This window comes from Protopterus annectens, chromosome 5.part0, assembly GCF_019279795.1.
Source record: "Protopterus annectens isolate FY-2018-M chromosome 5.part0, PAN1.0, whole genome shotgun sequence".
Taxonomy (NCBI): domain Eukaryota; kingdom Metazoa; phylum Chordata; order Ceratodontiformes; family Protopteridae; genus Protopterus; species Protopterus annectens.
In genome coordinates, this window is record NC_056735.1 from 1,238,896,425 (window position 1) to 1,238,917,871 (window position 21,447).

Here is a 21,447-nt window from a genome sequence, read left to right on the forward strand (position 1 = left end):
AGTTCCAAAACTCATGGTTTTGGTTTTATTGGAGTTTAGTAGGCATTTGTTATTATTAAGCCTTGTAGAAAGCACGAGAAAGTAATTTCTGAGTTGTTTTTACATGTCCCTGCATATGTGTATGTGTGTTGGGGGGGGGGCTAGATCTAACTATTACCATGTCATCAGCTTACATTATGATGGAAAGATTTAGTAGGTCAAGTGAGATTTCATATGTTCGTAGGTAGTCACTAGGCATGCAGTCCAGAAGACCGTTAAAGACTCTAGCCCAAATTCTGAATACTGGGGGGTGCATACTCCTATGTAATAAGGTGTTCCTATAACAAGTTTTCCTTTTTACCCCAGTGTAAAGGGAATGGATTAGGGAGCATGTTTTTAGTATTAGGATGCAGTCTCACCACAGTGCACTATCCTAACACTGTATTAGTCATGGGAGTGATCACCATTTCCAGTTTATGGTAATAGAAATGGTTTCACCTAGTCTGCAGGGGGGGGGGTGGAGATCAGATGAATTCCACTGAGAACAGAGAGTTGAAGTGGATTATAAGGTTAAGGGCAGATGGAGGGAATGGGCTCAATGAGGGTGCCCCTTTGAGACCTGCTTTAAAGTCTAGAAGACTATCGGTCAAGTAACTCAGATGATACCGCTGTTTTAATATCCTTGAATTGGCCATTACTGACTGTATATGAATAATGGGGTTTACGGTATTATATCTGCATTGTAGTCTAATATTGATAATTGGGCGGCCACGGTGGTGCAGTGGTTATCATTGCTGCCTCACAGCAAAAGTTTCTCCGGTTCGATCCTTGGCTGAGGTGCCTTCTGTGTGGAGTCTGCATGTCCTCACTGTGGTCATATGGGTTTTCTCCGGGTGCTCCAGTTTCCTCCCACATCCCAAAGACATGCTGTAGGTGGATTGGACCTCTAAATTGGCCCTAGGTGTGTGTGCATATGTGTGCCTTCTGTGGAAGGTTGGGCACTGGGCTGGCAACTTGACACTGTAAAACTCCGCTGCCAATCATGAGTGGACAAGGTGATACGCTGTGGCGACCCCTAACTGGGAAAAGCTGGAAGAAGAAGTCTAATATTGATAATATTATGATTGTGTATTTTAACTATGACAAGTCACCATGCTTGTATGGATACAATCTAATTGATGTTTTGATGTGACTTTACTAATTCTATGATTTTTGTATGTCAGTGATTTCTGATTCGCATGACTTTTTCTTTAGGAAGTTCATTGCACATTGATTAGCTGTTGACTTCTATTTAAGAGTTTTTAAAATGTTTGAGAACTGTTTGGTCAGAGGAAGCACCTGCAAAAGTGCTTACCACACCTTTTATGGATTAAAGGTTTTTATGGTTCACGATTTGTGTCTGCTGTGTGGTCGCCTGACTGCTGCCATTATTGTTACCGCAACTCTTCTCTTAGCTCATTTTCTTCTAAACTGAGGGCACATTTTTTGTTTTCCATTTCCTGGGGGCATTCTATGGAAAGTTCTATTGCATCTTCCTGTGGCACATTCTCTTCAATTTCATACTTTGCCATCCGTTGCTCTATCATATGAGAACTTATGGGACTGTCACTCCTCAACATTAACTGCATCAGTTTCCACAGTTTCCTGTTCCTTCCCTTCCTGTACAGCTTCAAGTGAATGCATATACTGGTTTCCTGTGGAAGGCTCCACAATATCTTCATATGGCACCTGACCAATTGCTTCCCATTCCACTGGTTTCCCCTTAATTTGGAGTTCCATTGCTCTATCCTGTTGTAGTGCTTTCTGAATTAGATTTTCTGCACTAAATCCTTCATTTTGGAGGTACTCCATAACATCAGTTTCTCCCTATATGCACTTCACACTGTGTTCTGAAATACACATTTTTTCACACTAGACTTTGCTTCCACTCTTATTACTCTGGGACAAATTATTACTTTCAGTAGGGAACTATATATATTTATGCTCAAAACCAGGATAAACTACATCCCTAAATGTGAACAAGTACCTTTTCATTTCTTATACCTCATCATTCTCCCTTCTTCCCTTACTTCCTTATTTCTGTCAAATTCACTTCCCTGAATTTCTCTCTAAATATATCATAAGCCTATTTTTCCCTCACTTCCTATTGCAATTCCTGCTTGTATTAGACTGACTTACTTTTAATTTGTCTACAAACTGTCAAAAATTTCTATAAATATTAAATGCTTGTTATATAATTTGTATTAATTATTTTAACTAATGTTTTTATAGTATAACTAATTTGTTATAATTATTTAAACTGTAGATGTTTTTGCTTTATTTTTGAATATTGTAAAATTATTGTTAGAATGGTTTGTAATAATTCAGAGCTGATTTGATGATGTCCTAGGTACAGCATAGTTTTGGCTCCTTGATACTACTTTTAAACTCGGATTGTGTACTTGGTTTTAATTCTGATAAAGTTCTGTTGAAAATAAAAATAATGAAAGCGCTTAGTAGTTAATACTTATGTTTGGGACTTCCATCCTTGCCTTTGTAGGATTGATCAAAGTTCACATGTTTTTTTTGTTTTTTTTTTAATTCTACTCTACATTTTTGTTGTTCTGGTATGTTAGGCTCAATTACTAACAGTTAGGATAGGAAGAAATTTAAAAAAGTGATGTATAACCAATCTACAGGAAAGTCTCCAGGAATAGATGGTATTCCTGTGGAAGTTTGTAAGCCAGGAGGGAAGAAAGTTTCATAGTTTCATAGTTTCATAGTATAGTACTAGGCTATCTGCCCTGGGGCATTTGTAAGCCTAGCCATAGTGATGTGGCTTTTGCCACCCCATGGAATGGTACAAAAATGTACAGAATAAATCTAGAATACTGTGCCTCTGTCTAGTAGTGACACAATGAAGGTCCCCTTATATAATAGAATTAGTTTACTGTGCCCCTGTCTAGCAGTGACACAGATGTGACCCCTGGGGTAAACTTACGATCTCCCATCCACTCATCAAGATTTCTCTTGAAGAGAGTCAGTGAGGGGCTCTGCCTAATACAAACTGGGATCCTGTTCCAAAGCATGGGAAGCCTCTGGGTTATGAATCTATCCCTCCAGCATGTCCTATTCATACTTGTGCCAAGGTTTAAGTCTTTACCTCTCGTGGTCCTGATGGATTTGGATTTTTTGAGGTGGAGCATGTCCATTAGATCCTGATTGGACATGGCCTTGTATGTCAGGCAGAGATCACCTCTGAGCAGGCGGTATGCTACTGAATAGAGCTGAAGTTTCTTTAGTCTGGCAGAATAAGACATATGTTGGAGACCCTTGATCCTTTTGGTGAGGTATTTTTGTGGTCTCTCCAGCTGTTGCAAATGCCGGGTGAGGTACATACCAAATGGGGCATTGTACTCAATCATGGGTCTGATGAGGGAGGAATATAGGGGTACAATGACATCCTTGGATCTGGATGTGAATCCCTTCATGATGAGGTGTGCAAGTTGAATGTTTTTCTAACCACTTTGGCAACGTGGGTGTCAAATGAGAGGTCGCTGTCTACTTGGGTCCCTAGGTCTCTGATTACTTTTTCCGTACTCAGTGGGTTGCTGTCTATGTGATAATTTGTGGGTACTTTGTTTTTTCCAAAAGGGATGACTATACATTTTTTGGCATTTAGTTTAAGGCCGTGACTACGGCACTAAATGGAGATATTTCTTGCATTGGCCGGGAATTGAACCCAGGTCAACTGCTTGGAAGGCAGCTATGCTCACCACTATACCACCACTGCTACAGTGATTAACATCTGGAAGGTTTTGCTTAACAGTATTTTAAATGGAGAAGAAGCACCAACATCCTGGATCCTAGAAGAAAGCTTTTAAGGCTAAAATACTTAAAGATGGAAGAGACCCATCAGATTGAGCTTCATACAGGCCCAATTTCTTTTCTAAATCTTGATTAGAGTGCGTTTATGTTTGCAGTGGCTAAAAGTATGGCAAAGCTGATGCCAGGATTCATAGATATGAGTCAGTGTGATTTCTGAGGAGGGGAGGCAAACATTTGACATCCTTAACAGCACAGTGATGATCCAGAAGGAAGCAAAATGTAAGAAAATACCACTGTTGTTTGGGGTCTTGCTGTAGAGAAAGCATTCAACAGAGTAAGTTGGGATTTTATGAATAGGACAATGGAAGCATTTAAATTCCCTGATAAAATAATAAAGTTGATTAGGCGGATGTTTGAGTGTTCAGAGGTGAAAATTAATGCAGGAGATTTACCTCTTATAAGTTCTGTTTGAGCAGAGTGTCCAGGCCAGGGTGTTCTCTTCCCCCTTGGTTATATGAGTTATATTTAGAACCACTGGGAAGTGAAATAAGGGACTCAGAAATTTAGGGATATAGTTGGTATGGTAATCAAAAAAGTTGGCTTTGTTTACAAGTGATATTATTATGATGTTCATCGTGTTACCCTGCTGCAGTCATCACACTTGGGTTATCCTGCCGTCAGGCGGTCCCACAGTTGGCCAGAATTCCAAAGTCTTGGTCCGGCGTCGGTTGCCAGGGGGATTATACTGCATCTGACGCCATTTTCTTCAGTCTTTCTTGCCGTGCGGTGCCCGAAGCAGAAGCAGTTCGCAAGTGCCGGTCGGCCGACTCCTGAGATTTTCAAACTCGAATTTCAGACTAAAGTCTTCTATAAAGCTAAGTACCCCGTTGGGGAAACTTTTCTTGCCTCAGACCGATGTCAGAAAAAGTTAACAATTGTATTTCTTGTGGGAAGCAAATACCTCATAAGGATTCTCATTCTTATTGCATACCTTGCCTAGGCCCAGACCACGACGTCACTAGTTGCCGTTTTTGTGCTAGGTTTAATAAGGGTACTATAAAAAGACGCTTTGACTTCGCACAACACTACTTCGGTAGAAAATTTAACTACACTATGCCGTCGAGCAACCGACTACCGGCGTGCACAAAAAACGCAAGGATAAGGACAGGCAGCCCAGGCCTAAGCCAGATTCCAAGGCCTCGGCTGGTCCGGTCTCCGGTTCTCCGGCCTTCAGTGAGGCTCCAACGCAGCCCCTGACTACTGCAGATCTGGAACCCGAGACCGCTTCGGAACTTTTGGCAGAATGTACCAGGCCGACACAGCCATTTTGTTCAGGCCCTACCGACGACACTGCTGAAAAGGATGTCGGTGCTGCAGAAACACCTTCGGTTTCTGAAGGCGTCTTCAGACCGACGGCGCTCACCATTAAAACATATCCTAAGGCAAAGACTCCTGTTAAACCTAAAAGGACTGCACTTCAGTCCCCTGTTCAAGGCCCCATGCCTATGAAACAGATGCTCAAAATGGCTGAAGATTTGATCTCTTTAATCAGGGGTTCCCAGCCCCCTAATGACAAAAGGCCTAGACAAGAGGAAGATTATGCATCCTTTGAACAAGTGTCCATTTCTTCAGACTCCTCTGAGGACCAAGATTACTCTTTCTCCCCTTATGAAGATTCTGATGCTGAGGATTCCATTCCCTCAGCTTCTCCTCCTGAAGACTACTCCTTTGGGGAAACTTTACACACTATGAGGGAATATTTTTACTGGGAAGGTCAGGACTACTCTGACTCTAAGAAAAGGCTCAGAGAGTTTCTTTTACTCCCCCAGCACAGACCACTTGCCATCCCACCAGTTTTAGACATTGTGGATGATGTTTACTTAGAATCCAGTTTGAACCCAGACTCTCTACCTCCTGCTCCGGCCAAACCTGACAGATACTATATAGTGCCTGATTCCCACAAATTTCTTTATAAAATCCCTGTTGCTGATCCAGAGACTATCTCCCAGGGTCCCAAAGGGGCTAAGGCTTCTGTGGCTAAAAATCCTGTACCCTCTGAAAGGGACTCCAGAGCACTAGACTGGTGGGGGAAAAAGGTTTACACCTCAGCCACTCTAGCTATGAGGGCACTAAATTGCCAATTTCACATGATAAAGTATCAGCAATTTCTTATCTCTCAGTTAAAACAAAGAATAAGCACTCTCCCTCAACAGTCTGAATTGAAAGAAATGCAGGATCTGTTGCATGCAACTAAACAGGTGGGCAAACATACTTTACAATGTGGGTTTGATTCTTTGGAGGCTTCCTGCAGAGCAGCTGTCACTGGGTCTGTTATACGTAGGCATGCTTGGTTAAAGGAACAAACTCTGCCTGGCCATGTTAAAGCAAAGCATCTAGATGCTCCCTTACAGCATGATGTTCTTTTTGGAGTTAAAGCAGAAGAAGTCTGAAAGAAAATGGAGGATAAGGCAACATGACAGTCAAAGATTTCCTACAGGTACAGCCCCCTCACTTCAGCAGAAATTGGCCAACAAAAACTTGGTCCTTTCCAGCTACTGACAGACCACAGAGGGGTAAATACAGATGTCCAAGAGGAAGAGGACAACCACAAGCCCAGTACAAGCCTCGCCAATGGGGCACTACAACACAGAAGGGAGGAGAAGACAGGTCCCAATCTACCAGAAGGCAAACTCAATGACTTGCACCTCATCTGGCCAAGCAACACTCTCTTGGCAGCCCCCTTGGGAGGAAAACTCACACTTTTTTCAGACAAATGGCACATTGTCAGAAAGGACAAATGGGTCCTAGACATCATTTCATGAGGATACAGATTCCATTTTCACACCTTGCCAATGAAAAGAGGAATGCCAAACCTGCCACAAAATCAATGGGCAGAGGCACAAAAACGAATTACAGCTCTCATGGACATGAGAGCGATTCAACTGGTACCTACTCGAGAGCAAGGTCAAGGATTTTACTCAAGACTCTTTCTAGTGCTCAGAAAGGACAATGCCTGGAGACCAATTATGGACCTTTCAATTCTAAACACCTTCTTACAAGTACCCAAATTCAAGATGCTAACACTACAGCAGCTTCTTCCCATGTTGGGCAAGGAAGCATGGCTAGTAACGTTGGACCTCAAGGAGGCATACCTGCATGTCCCTATCAGACAAAGTTGCAGAAGATACCTCCATTTCATTGCAGGTTCAACCCATTACCAATTCTCTGCACTGCCCTTTGGCTTATCTACTGCACCCAGAGTCTTCACAAAATGCCTGGCACCAGTAATTGCATACTGCAGACAAAGAGGAATCAAATATACCCATACCTGAACGATTGCCTCATCCAAGCAGAAAGCAAGGATATTCTCTTACAACATCTGGCTTTTGTAAAACATCTCCTAAGTTGCCTGGGGTACACAGTAAACGAAAAGAAGTCAAAACTAGTACCCTCACAAAATATGACATTCCTGGGTGCCAGCTTGAATACAATGGCCCAGAAGGCTTATCTGACGACAACTACAACTGACTCAATATTTCAAAACAATGGCAACAAAGACCCAACTAACTGCAAGAAAAATTCTGCAGGCTTTGGGCTTCATGGCATCTTGCATACTTCTAATACCATTTGCAAAGCTGCATATGAGGAAATTACAGTGGTACCTAAAAAGCGTATGGTCTCAACACAGCCATAGCTTGGACACAATGATATCTCTCATTCCCTGCCTACAACAGGAGTTTCTATGGTGGTCACAGGCATGTCACCTCAACAAGGATCAGCCTTTCACCTTGTCCCCAGCCAGGCAAACTATGACAACAGATGCATCAGACTATGCCTGTGGGGGCACACATGGCAGGACAGTGCATTCAAGGCGTATGGACTGCAGATCAAAGGAATCTGCACATCAATCAAAAAGAGATGCTAGCTGTACAGAATGCTCTGACAGCCTTCAAGAGTCTATTACATTCAGGACAACTTACAATAAAGACGGACAACACCACAGTAATTTGGTACATAAACAAACAAGGGGGTACACACTCCTACCCTCTATGCAGACAAGCAATGACCTTGTGGAACACAGCTCTGACTTACCAAGTTCAGTTACAAGCTCAATTCCTGCCAGGAAAGAAGAACACATTGGCAGACGACCTCAGCAGAAACATCATGGATCCCCACGAGTGGAAACTGGATCCACAAGTATTTGCAATGATAACTCAAAAATGGGGCCTTCCAGACATAAACCTGTTTGCCATTCCTCAAAACTATGAACTAACAAAATTTTGTACAAGGACATTTCAACATCAAGCTTGGAAAGTCGACGCACTCTCATTCAGTTGGAAAAACCTGACAGTATACGCCTTCCCTCCATTGCCTCTGCTCACAAAGGTGCTTCTGAAAGTCAGAAAGGAGAGACCACGACTGATACTCATAGCCCCAGACTGGCCACGCCAGCACTGGTACCCACTATTGAGGAATATGGCCCAGGGGCCACCTTGGATTTTACCACAAGTTACCCATTTGCTCACACAGCAAAGCAATCAGATTCTTCACAGCCAGCTCAAAACCTTAAATCTGGCTGCATGGCAAATCTCCTAAGCACCCAGCCAGCTCCTCTTTCCCAAGCAGTTATGGATGTTTTTCTGGAAGCTAGGAGGCCAAGCACCAGGAAGGCTTATTCGGACAAATGGAAAAGTTTTTGTGCCTGGAACCAAGCCAAAAGCCAAAGCATAATTCAGCCTCACATGCCTCACATTTTACAGTATCTAACTGAGATGTTGCACAAAGGACTTTCTTTTTCTTCCATTAAAGTCCATGCTTCAGCTATTTCAGCCCACTACAACACGGATCCACCCTTGTTTTCGCATCCACTGCTAAGGCAGTTCCTCAGAGGGGCAAAAAACATTAAGCCCCCCAGGAGAGCACCTACACCTATATGGGACCTCAATTTTGTTTTGGAAAAACTTGCGCTACCTCCCTTTGAACCAGCTTTCTCTGCAGAACTACAGTTCCTATCATGGAAAACTGCCCTGCTGCTAGCAACAACTTCAGCTAGAAGAGTATCGGAGCTGCAGGCACTAATGGCAGTGGAACCTTATCTCATTTTCCATCAAGACAGAGTTTCTCTACGAACTAATCCTTCCTTCATTCCTAAGGTGGTTTCCAGTGTGGCTTTAAATCAAACCATCCACTTACCCACCTTCTTCCCTAATCCACAGAACAAAGGAGAGAGACTCCTGCATTCCTTGGACATTCACAGACAACTTCATTACTACTTGGATAAAACTAAGGTTTTCAGAAAATCTGACCAGCTCTTTGTATCCTATGCTACAGCTTCACAAGGGAAGACTATATCAAAACAAACCATTTCTAAATGGATAGGACATTGCATTCGTTTCTACTATACCCATCATGGAAAACCAGTTCCTGCTACCATTAGGCCCCACTATACCAGGGCAACAGCTACATCTACAGCCTTCCTCAGGGGGGGTTCCAACCAAGGAGATTTTGGAAGCTGTAATTTGGAGTTCAGTTCTCACCTTTACCAAACACTATCACTTACCACTGTACTCTAAGACTAGGGCGGGCTTCACCACTGCAGTTCTGCAGGGCTTTCTAGCCTCCACTAACCCACTATGACTCCTCCACCCATCCTTAGCTTTTGGGATTCTACCCAAGTGTGATGACTGCAGCAGGGTAACACGATGAACATAGTACAGTTTTGTACCTACCATAAATGTAGATGTTCGAGTGTACACCCTGCTGCAGTCCAGGTTACCCTCCCTCCATCCCCTCTGGTCTAACTGACTATATCTCTACAATACCTTCCTGATGTATTTGCTTATAGCTGGAGGGATTTTGTGTTTGTGCAAAATTAATTCAATTTGGTTCTAATTACTGACCACCCTTTTGGGGGCACCTGACATCTGGGGCAAGAAAAACTGAAGAAAATGGCGTTGGATGCAGTATATATACCCCTGGCACACTGACATCAGGGAAGAAGCGACAGCAACCGACGCCAGACCAAGACTTTGGAATTTCGGCCGACTGTGGGACTGCCTGACAGCGGGATAACCCAAGTGTGGTGACTGCAGCAGGGTGTGCACTCGAACATCTACATTTATGGTAGGTACAAAACTGTACTTTCCTGTTAAGACCAAAAAAGGGCATTTCAATGTTGTGGAACATTCTGAGACTGTTTTAAGTCTTTTTGGGATGCAGAATTAATAAAGATAAAATGAAGTCAATAGCTGTGAACTGTCTGCCCATAAATAAATTAGTTCAGCAATACTCATACTTTTGGGGACATGATAAAATGAAGTATTAAGCAGTAATGAAGTACTAAGCAGCTAACTATATGTGGGAAGAGGTAAAACAAAAAATAATACAAAAACTGAGAAATTGAAAGTTCTCCTTTATGGGTATGGTTAGAAATATACAAGCAGTAAAAATGTTTTAGTCCTGTTATTTTTATAGACAGGTCAGGCCTATTTTTATCAACCCGTGGAGAAGTTGTGGATGGCAGTTAATAAAGAATTGAATGATTTACCTGCGAGGGGAAGATTGAAAGAATCGAGTGGGATAGGTTGATCCTTCCAGTAGAACAAGGTGGTTTGGGATTATCTGATTTGAAGGGGTATTTCAGATCTGCACATTTAAGGGTTCTATACATAGCATAAGCAAAAAGATATAATTCAAAGTGGAAAGGGATGATGATGAAACAGGAGGGAAGCGCAAGAAATAAGGAGAGACTGGGTTTTTGGATGCAGATCCTTGAGGAAAATTACAATAACCGCACAGAATATTATATTTATCAAGTAGCAGAAAGAATGCTTAGAACTAAGACAACATGGGAATGGAGAAAGGAGATTCTTCCAGAAGGAATGACTGCTATTAGGGGTACAGAGAATAGGCAAAAGGGGGCAGGAATTTATTGGAGAAAACTGGCAAAGGAGCCAAGGTACTTGGAGCAAATAATTAGAGGGGGAAAGGTAATAGAATGGCTAGAGGCCATGAATACATTTGGACTGCAGACTAGAGATTGCTTTCCCTGTCAAGTATTGATATCAGAGTATAGGTAAAGAAAAAGGAATATGGGGATCCTAAGTGAAAGACCTGTCATGAGAGAGTTTTTAATAGAATCTAGAACAGAAGCTGCTGTTAAAAAAGGGGTAATTAGTAGGGCTTATAAAATATTGCATGTTAACTATAGGAATCAATCAGACAAAGTTAGAAAGGACTGGGAAAAGAGATTGGATAAGTAATATACAAAGAAATAATGGGGTGTTATATGTATGTCTCACAAGTATACAGCAAAGTCTAGATTTAGGATTTTTCTTGGAAGTGTTTGCATCATTATTTTTATACCCCAAACAGATCTAGATTGCAAATGTTGGAAGTGTGATGGGGAAGAAAGAGGTAATTGGGAACATATTTTTTGGTAGTGTAATGAGTTGGCAGACTTTAAAAATTCCCTGCAGGTCACTGTCAGATATACTGGGTGAGTGTAACTAAGGAAATTATTTTTCAAGCTGTTATACAGAATCGGATTTGCCTAGATATAGCAGGGTTTGCTGTTTTTAATTGTAGTGGTTGCCAAAAAAGCAGTTACTAGAAAATGGAAATCAAAGGTGGTGTCATTTAAAGGGGATCCAGTGTCTGTCTGCCTGGGATGACATGCTGGACAAGCCACGCTGCTTCGCAAGGGACGGCTTGCACCTGTCACCCCTGGGATTCCGGATATTGGCAAAGGCTCTTGCCACCCCCATAGTGCCTTTTTTAGGCAAGGCTCAAATTCTAAACCTACCACCCTAGAACACAAAAAAGGAAAAAAACTAAGGGTAATGCTGCTCAATGCCAGAAGTCTAAATCTCAAAATGCACTTTCAGGGCCCTTCTCAGAATGGAGAACATCGATGTCTGTGCTGTGACAGAAACCTGGTTCAAGGCTCGCGAGAGCACCCCAGCGCTATCAGGTTTTACCTCATATCATGCGTTCCGGCCCCAAAATCCGGACAATACCAAGAAAGGAGGGGGGTATCCATATTCATCAAGGACACCCACACCTCAAGACTGGTGGCAACGCACGATGCATCGGAGACCATCCAGGTGCAATTAACCATAGGCAAGACTGCTCTGCAAATTGTAGCATGTTACAGGCCACCCTCACAAACTCAGGAACCTCACATGGCCTTCCTGAAAACACTAGAGGGGATAAATGTATCACCAAACACCATCATACTAGGTGACTTCAATTACCCTAATATAGACTGGGAACACTACTCAAGCCCAAACACCCTAGCCCAAAAGTTCCTGGAATTCATAAACTCAAATGCCATGGAACAACTAGTCACCATCCCCATAAGAGGAGACAACATACTTGATCTCATCATCACGAACATGGGTGCTCAATGTGCAACACGGAGGTGTACCCCTCACTGGTGAGATCAGACCACAAACTAATCTCGCTGGAGGTCCTCATCCCACCCCACCTGAAATAAAAAGACCACAGTAAAGAACTTCTCAAAAGCCGACTTCACACTTCTAAAGACTAGTGTGGTCTCCTTCAAGGCCCCGAGCAGTGGAAAACAGTACTCAAGCGCTGAATCACTTACAAATGCCTTCTACCAGCACCTACAGGACTGCATGGATAAGGCAATCCCAACAAAACAAAGACTCTTTGTACCAAAGGAAAGCGTCAGTCTGGTGGACCCCAGCCATAAACAAACTCTACAACAAAAGGAGGAAGCTACTACAAGATAGAGCAAAATCCTTAAAAGGTAAGACACCCTTGATCACTATAAGTAAAAAACTAAGAGCTCTCATAAAATCTTCCAAAGCAAATTTCGAGAGAAAAATAGCTAAAGACTCAAAAGACAATCATAAGGCATTCTTTAGCTATGTTAGAAACCTGGGAGGAAACTCCCAGATATGCTCAGAGCTAGTTCAAAATGATGTGAAGATTACTGATCCTACAGACATTGCCAACATACTGGCTGACAGGTTCAGTGCAAACTTCTCCCCTCCCCAAAGGAGAGATATCTATACCAAATGATTGCAGCCCCCAAACATCTCCAGCCCAAGTGAGAACTGCTCTCTCCAAAGCAAAAAACACAGCATCCATGGGACCTGATGGTGTCCCCGGCTGTGTGCTCCATGAACTCAATGAGGAATTAAACCCACAGCTAGGACAGCTGTTTAATCAAAGTCTTACCTCTGGATACGTACCCAGGGAGTGGCGCACTGCAACTGTGGTACCACTCCACAAAGGCGGTGCCTCCACCGACCCTGTAAATTACCGCCCATTAGCTTGACAAGCCTTATTTGCAAAGCCATGGAGAGGATCATAATGGACCTCATAAATAATGACATAGGGAATTTGCAGACTTTGGATCCAACCCAGTTTGGCTTTGTCAAAGGCAGATCATGCCTTTTAAATTTGGTTGACTTTTTCGAAACAGTCACCAAAGCCATTGATGAGGAAAGGCAGTCCATACAGCCTACCTCGATCTGGCTAAGGCCTTCGATACAATACCCCACTCGGGTATCATTGAAAAACTCATCAGCTTAAATGTCAACCCATACATCACAAGATGGGTTGCAAACTGGCTGAGTGACAGAACCCAAAGGGTCAGAGTTGCTGGCGCCATGTCTGACTCAAAGCCTGTCACAAGTGGTGTCCCACAGGGCTCAGTCCTGGGCCCACTCTTGTTTGGCATCTACTTCTCAAGTACAAGCAAACACAGGAGGGTTATGGCTGACAAAGTTTGCAGATGACTGTAAACTGGCCATAGTAGAAAACACATCTGACACAGATATCCTTCAGAAGGGTCTCACAGAAACGGATAACTGGTGCCAGAGCCACGGCCTAAAGTTAAATGCCAAAAAATGCATAGTCATACCCTTCGGGAAAAACAAGGTTACCCCTAGCTACCAAATAGGTGGCAATCCACTGAGCACAGAAGAAGTTATCAGGGACCTGGGGACCCAGGTTGATAGTAGTCTGTCATTCGACACCCATGTAGCTAAAGTAGTTAGGAAGACGTTCTACATTGCCCACCTTATCATGAAGGGTTTCTCATCTAGATCAAGGGAGGTCATAGTCTCCCCTTACTCATCACTCATCAGACCAATGATTGAGTACAATGCCCCATTCGGAATGTATCTAACCCGACACTTGCAGCAACTGGAGAGGCCACAAAAGTTCCTCACCAAAAGGATAAAGGGTCTCAAAAATCTGTCCTATGTTGCCCGACTGAAAGAACTCCAGCTCTACTCAGTCACTTACCGCTTGCTCAGAGGTGACCTTTGCCTAACATACAAGGCCATGTCAAACCCAGATTTGATGAATATGCTTCACCTCAAAAAATCCAGATCCATCAGAGCCACAAGGCGGAGACTTAAACCTTGACACGACTATTAATAGGACGTGCTGGAGGGATAGATTCATCACCCAAAGACTCCCTATGCTGTGGAACAAAATCCCGGTACATGTGAGGCAGAGCACCTCGCTGGCCTTGTTCAAGAGAAATCTTGACCAATGGATGGGAGATCGCAGATATACCCCAGGGATTACCTCAGTGTCATTGCTCGACAGAGGCACAGCAAAATAATGGGTTTAGTTTCCCATACTAAAGGGGTGGCGTAAGCCACAAAACGATGGGCTAGGCTTGTAAATGCCCTCGGGCAGATAGCCTAGTATGAACCTATGAACCTATAAAGTCTAAACCAACCATACTAGAAGAAGTGAGTATAGTAACAAAGATAAAAGAACTGGAGGTGAAATTTTCAGAAAAGCATAGCAGCAAATTACATAGAAAAAAATGATAATTCTGGGAACAGTACATGCAGAATAATGTTTTGGAGGATGAATCAGGTGTAATGGGAAGGCAATCATTGAATGAGCTCTGTAATGCTTAAATGACAATAGCTGTACAGAAGATTACAAATGATGTACAATGTTTGCAACTGAAAGTATGTCAGTATGGTTTGTTTTCATTTATATAATGATTGCCTGTGTCATAAGTTATAATTCAATAAAGATGTATCCTGTTTAAGAAAACAGGATCTACATCTAAAATCACACTCTCCTTATTTTTGATTTGACCCTGTGCTTCATCATCTTCCCTTTCCAAATTGAATTACAGCTTTATCCTCTGGTTATGTATATGAGCCTGTACAGCTCTAAAATATCCCTTCAAATCAGGTAATCCTAAATCACCTTGTTCTGTCAAAAAGATCAACTTATCCCACTTGACCCTTGCCCTCTTCCCCTTTGGAATAACATTTTTCAACTCTTTATTAATTACTATCCAAAACTTCTTCTCTGGTTGGTAAAATATGCCTGACTTGTATATAAAACTAAAGGGAATAAAACATTTTCACTACTTGTATCTTACTGTCCATATTCATAAACAAGGGCTTCTAGTTTCTCAGTTTTTGCATCATCTTATGGTTAGTATCTTCCCTTTTATTTTTAGCTGCCATAACAGGATCCTTTAACTCATACTTCTAAATATTTCATTGTATCATGTCCCCATGGGTATTGCTTAACCCATTCATTTGTTGGTACATGGTTTATAGGATCATAAGAAGCTACTAGGCTATTGGCCCTGATGCCATTATAAGCCTAGCCAAGAGTTTAGCCCATGTTTAGACAAGCCAGCACCCAAAGCCCCTGTCCAGCAGGGACACGGGTAGAATCCCAGGGGTGTATTTTCTGTTTCCCATCCAGTTGTCTAGATTGCACTTAAAAAGGGATAATAAGGTACTCTGCTTGACATGGCGAGGGAGTCTGTTCCACAGATGGGGGAGTGTCTGGAACACAAATCTGTCCCACCAACAAGTTCTGTTGATATCACAGACCAGGTTGAGGTCGTGCATATGGGTTACTCGACTGGAGCTTGACTTGCGGATATGTAGCAGTTCCATCAAGGCGGGGTCTGCGATTGCTTTGTATGCCAGCCAGACAGAGGTCACCTTTGAGGAGTTTATATGAAACTAAGTAGAGGGACAGGACTTTTAGCCTATCTGTGTATGGTAGATGTTTGAGGCCCTGGATTTTCCTGGCGAGGAACCTTTGTGGTCTCTCCAGCTGCTGCATGTGTTTTGCGAGGTACATGCCGAAGGGGGCATTGTACTCAATAATTGGCCTTATAAGGGAAGAATACAGGGATGTTATGACCTCTTTGTCCCTGGATGAGATTACTTATGAGGTGGGCCATGTAGAAAGCTTTCTCTACAATGGAAGCAACATGGTGGTCAAAAGTCAGGTTGCTATCAACCTGGGTGCCCAAATCCCTCACTACTGATTGCATACTTATGACATTGTTATTAATGTGATAATATGTGGGAATGTCACTCTCCCCAAAGAGGATGATGATGCATTTTTTGGCATTCAACTTGAGGCCATGTGTCTGGCACCAGTCATTTGTTTCAGTGAGACTCTCTTGGAGGACGTCCACATCACTTGGGGAATTGATGACTATGCCCAGCTTGCAGTCATCTGCAAACTTGGTCAGCCATAGCCACTGGTTTTGGTCTGCATCTCAGAGAAGTATATCCCAAATAACAGAGGCCCTAGGACAGATCCCTGGAGTATGCCTCTCATTACAGGTCTACTGCTTAAGGTGGCTTACCCTATTTTGATTAGGTGCTTCTGTCAGTGACCCAGTTTGCTACCCATCTGGTAACATATTGATTGATGCCTACCTGAGAGAGTTTATCTATTATGCCCAAGTGGGGAATAGTGTCAAAGGCTTTGGCCAGGTTAAGGTAGACAGTATGCACCATCTTCCCCTCAACCATGGCTTTGGTGACTGTCTGAAAGAAGTCAACGAGATTTAACAGACATTACCTCCCCTTGACAAAGCCAAACTGTGTGGGGTTGAGTGTTTGGAGGTTGCCAATGTCCATGATGTTAATGAGATCCATGATAATCCATTCCATGGCCTTGCAGATCAGGCTAGTTAGGCTGATGGGTCTATAATTTCCCAGATCAGTGGATGCACCACCTTTATGTAAAGGGATGACAGTGGCTGTCCTCCACTCAGCTGGGACAAAGCCAGTACTCAGGCTTTGGTTGAATAGGGTGCCTAATGGTGCTGCAAGTTCATGCCTGAGTTCATGTAGGATGCAGCCTGGGATGTTATCGGGTCCCATGGAGGCTGTATGTTCTGAACAGATCTGAGCTTACAGCTATAGCCTTTTGTTTTTAATTAATTTATGTTATGTACTGAAAAGACTTGAAACTGCCTCAGAATATTCAACAGCACTGAGCTGTTCTTTGTGGTTTTATCAGCTGCAAATTATGATCATCTGAAGATAAAAATCAGCTTATCTTGTTTACCATACTAATTATATCCTTGAATTTCTGAGTACCTTTACTTTCTTTATCAGTGGCTGTAAATATAGTGCAAATAACAAAGGCAAAAGAGGACATTCCTACCTGGTCCTTGTGTTCAGACAATTTATCAGAAAGGAGCCCCTCCACTTTAATTTTTGCCACCAGTCCCTCATATATTCCCTAATTAACCTTATTATTGTATAAGGGAAGGAAAATGCTTCCATTGTCTTACTCAAAAATCCCAGCTTACTTTGTTGAATGCTTTCTCTGCATCAAGACTCACCAGTAACAGTGGTATTTTCTTACATTTTGCTTCCCTCTGGATCATCATTGTTCTATTAATGTCAAATGTTTGCCTCCTCACCACAAAACTACATTGATTTTGACAACACCTTTGCCATTCTTTTAGCTATTATAGACGTAAACACTTTATAAACATGATTTTAAATTGAAATGGGCTTATATGAATCTTGTTCCAATGGGTCTTTACTGTCTTTAGGTATTGCAGCCCCCACACATTTCTTCCTGGATGATGGTGCTTCCCCTCCTTTTAAAATACTGCTAAACAAAACCTTCCAGATCTTTATCACTTTCTTCCCTCAGAATATCAACTGGTGACTTTCCTGCAGATTGATTATACATCACCATTTTATCTCTTCTTCTCCCATTTTAACTATTTATTGACCCTCATCTTCCTCTACCCTTGGCATTCCTAAGTCTGTCTTCCATAAAATATATATTTACCTTTGTGCTTTTTCTTGATTTACACATTCCTGTCTTTATAGAAATTTTCATAAATTTCCAAAACACCTGTAATACCTGTACAGGATCTCTGGTTATCTTTCTTGTTACATGCTCCCTAAGTTTAGCACAACAATCCTTTCTACGTTCTGTTACCTAAGTCATTGTGTTAAAACTTTTTAAGCTTTGGAGGTATTATCAAAAACAGTTGCTAAATAGCATTCTTTCCAAAATCATGCATATTATCCAGATACTGACTTATTTTCTCTGTAGCAGTCTGCATTTGTGCTTCTTCTTGTTCTGTTAGATCCCCTTTTCCTGCAATATGTTAACCTTTGTCAACCCCTCTAAATAGTTCTTATTACCTGTTAACCGTATCTGTTTGTCTTTTATTTTTACCCTTTTTAAAACTCCACTGTCATTTTATCCAACTCATTAGTTATAACTATTGAAGACGTTTCTGTTTTCCCTAATAACTCTTGAAAAAGTTCCGCTGTATACTCCTTAAATTTATCTTGTTTAACATTTAGTTGGGGAAGCTCCAGTGTTTCATTTGTACTACGTTAGCCTGCATTTGTATTTTAGTTGTTATTGGTACATGGTCTTAAATAGTTATTGAATATGTTGTTGAAGGTTTCAGTTAAATGCACATGTTCTTGTGAAGTATAATTTTTGTCTAACTAGCCCAGTTATTGAACCCTAGGGAGTAATATGTAAATCCTGTCTGAGTTCCTACTACTGAATTGACATCTTCCATACCAAATATTTCATAAATTACTTCAGAAATCTACCATTTTGTATTATTTTCCCTTCTGTGTAATCCAGGTACATCCTCCTTCAAACCAAGTTCAAGTTCCCACCTATAAGTAACATTCCCTGCTGCAAGCTGATTATTTGTGGCAAAACATTTTTAAACTGCATAATACCAGTTTTAGTAGGAATACATGCCAGCACAATCCTCCTCCCTTGCCAGTAGCCCCTTACTACTACAAATCTAACATTATTATCTTTCCTCTTCCAACACTGTTGGAGCTCCTCCAGCAATTAATATAAATACTCCTGTTTTATTTTGTCCCAGATATTCCACTAAATTACCGTCCTAAAATCCTTTCTTTATCAAATTGACATGTTCATGTCTTTCCAGATGTGTCTACAATAGCATAGCTATTTACAGTCTGAATTTTTAATGTAGTTCACTAGTCCTTCTTGTTTTATATTTACCTGTGAGACCATTTACATTTAAAGGTAATATGGAAAGTACCATTATAAGACGTTATTATTCCCACCTGTTATGTATAACAGTTTTTTTCTTAAATGTCTAGTTTCAGCTTTTGTGTTACATGCATAACTAATACTTGGCAAGTTGATCATTTATACACTTGTTTTTTTGTCATATCCATTTGAACCAATGTCACATCTTACAAGACGTTTTTGTTTTAATGAAAACCCTCAAAAAATAAAAAAACACCCCAGAGCCTATTAGCTAAATACAAACACACAAAACTGTGTACTTCTTCAAATAATTAAGTTGAACTATCCTAATAGGATTGCCAGCTACACTCACAGGCTTGAACTGATATATAATGAAGGTTATCCACACTAAGATGCATGGTACAATCTGTTCTTCTGCTTACATTAGGCACTGCTATTTTTATCTTATCTGTATTTCTCTCTCAGATGTAGAAAACAAATTGAATGCTTTAAGAAAATATTATCTTCTAGCCATTGACCATTGAAAGAAAAAAAGTATTCTGCTTTCGTCCTTATTAGTTTGTCTCCATAGAAACATGAGAACCAGATACACAGTTGCCTTGTGCTACAAGCTTCTTATCTTGTTCTAGTGTGAACATCTATTTGCTAAAAGAAAACTTTTCATTACATTTACTGTTCTTTTTTTTACTTGCTCCCCTTAAAATGTGTTATTAAATCAAGTCAAGGGCCTTAATCCAGTCATTCCCCTATGCAAAAGCAAAAAAAAAAGCATATCCATTTTACTTATATCATGCTCTTTTGTCCAGGCTTTATTTTCTTTTTACACTGCAGTGCCTACATTTATTAAAACTAAACAAGAAAGAAAGAAAAAGTAAAAAAGAGACATCTGTTTTCTTTAGTGTTCCTGTTATCCAGAAAACACCAAAAACAGTTTACTTTAGAACATGCAGTGTAGATCATGGGCTGGATTCATGAAGGCTTGCACGGAGTCTAAGAGTAGAGTAAGACTCCATGCAGCCAACATGTATGCCGAGCGATCCAGGAACAGCCGGCAGGGGTGTGCAAGAGAGCTCCTAAAACTCCTCTTACACTTACAGGGCTAGGATATGCAAATTACCTCATTTGCTGCTGAAAGTTATGCAAATGAAGTAAATTTGCGATCCAGGAAACCCTAACCTGTCCAAGTAAGAGTAGTGTTATTTGCAGAAATGTACTCGGTTGTCAACTGAGTACCGTTCTGCAAATAGCAAAATGGAGCCGTGACAGCTCCAAATAAAGGATGCATCCAGTTGAAGAAGCATGCCAATGGCCAAATATACGGCCATTGGCAATTCTACCCGTTGCAAGAAATAAAATTAATATTTTTTTTTTACCACTATCTCCAAAGTTTAAGCGTAGTGCAGCGTTGCGCAAAAGTGCTGTGCTGTAAAAATCAAAAAAAAAAATAAAAGCCAAAAATAGACATTTTATTATAAATATACATCTGCCATGCAAGTGAATGGCAGGCTGAAGACAACATGGCTACTGAGTAGAGGTTGCTAAGGGGGGAAGCTCAGTCTAAGAGATGTAACCAAGCATTAGTAGGCAATCCTATGCAAATGAGGTTAAGGATAGTGAATCCCAATTTCACATGGCATATGAGCAAAGTCCATGGAGTGTAAGAGTAGGATAAGGGGAGTATCAGAGTAGAAGATAGGCGACATCATGAGGGGGGTATGTATGAAAGAATGTAAGCTCATTGGAGCAGAGTGGCATGTGTTTGCTGTCAGTTACCCATCACTGGAAGAGGCATGTCAACAGGTATCCTAGGTAAAGGCAAGAAACTGAAGGTGTATGCTGTAGACAACACTAAAGTTTCTTGTAGAAGTGCCTGCAACATGTATGCACATGTGTGCGCGCCTGTAAAACCAAGTAAGCCTGTGTGTGCACGTGTGTGCCTGTGTGTGCGTTTAAGCCGGAGTAAGCAAGTGTAAGGTTGTTGAAACCTGTGTAAGCGCGTTTGCACCTGTGTGCATGCATTTAAGCTGGAGTCAGCAAGTGTTAGGCCGTGTAAGCATGTGTGCATGTGTGTGAGCTTGTGTGCACGTGTTTGCACTTGTTTGCATGGAGCTGCCCCCTGTGGAAACAGAAAGGGAAAAGGAAGCACAACAAATAGTAGGAAGTTAACCAAGGAGAAGTAGCAGAGCTAGCAGGTGAAACAAATCAGAATCAGCCAATTACACAGGCAGTACACTAGCCCAGCCCAGCCCAGCACCTAAAACTCTGCAAACAACTTTCCACTATGTTTTTCTCAAAGACACTGTAACACTGCTGTAAGCTAATAGAAGTGAAAACTGAAAAAGCTTTACTGAGACAAAGAAATGTTAG

At 41.6% G+C, this 21,447-nt stretch overlaps 1 protein-coding gene and 1 non-coding gene across 2 annotated transcripts in view; one reads left to right on the forward strand and one right to left on the reverse strand.

The window, feature by feature from the left end:
- The window catches only part of LOC122802346 (probable ATP-dependent RNA helicase DDX60), a 682,486-nt gene that overhangs the window by 140,443 nt on the left and 520,596 nt on the right, over window positions 1-21,447 (forward strand). The window lies entirely within an intron of this gene.
- Window positions 3,680-3,751, reverse strand: TRNAG-UCC. Its single transcript has one exon. It is a non-coding gene; the product is annotated as a tRNA-Gly (tRNA).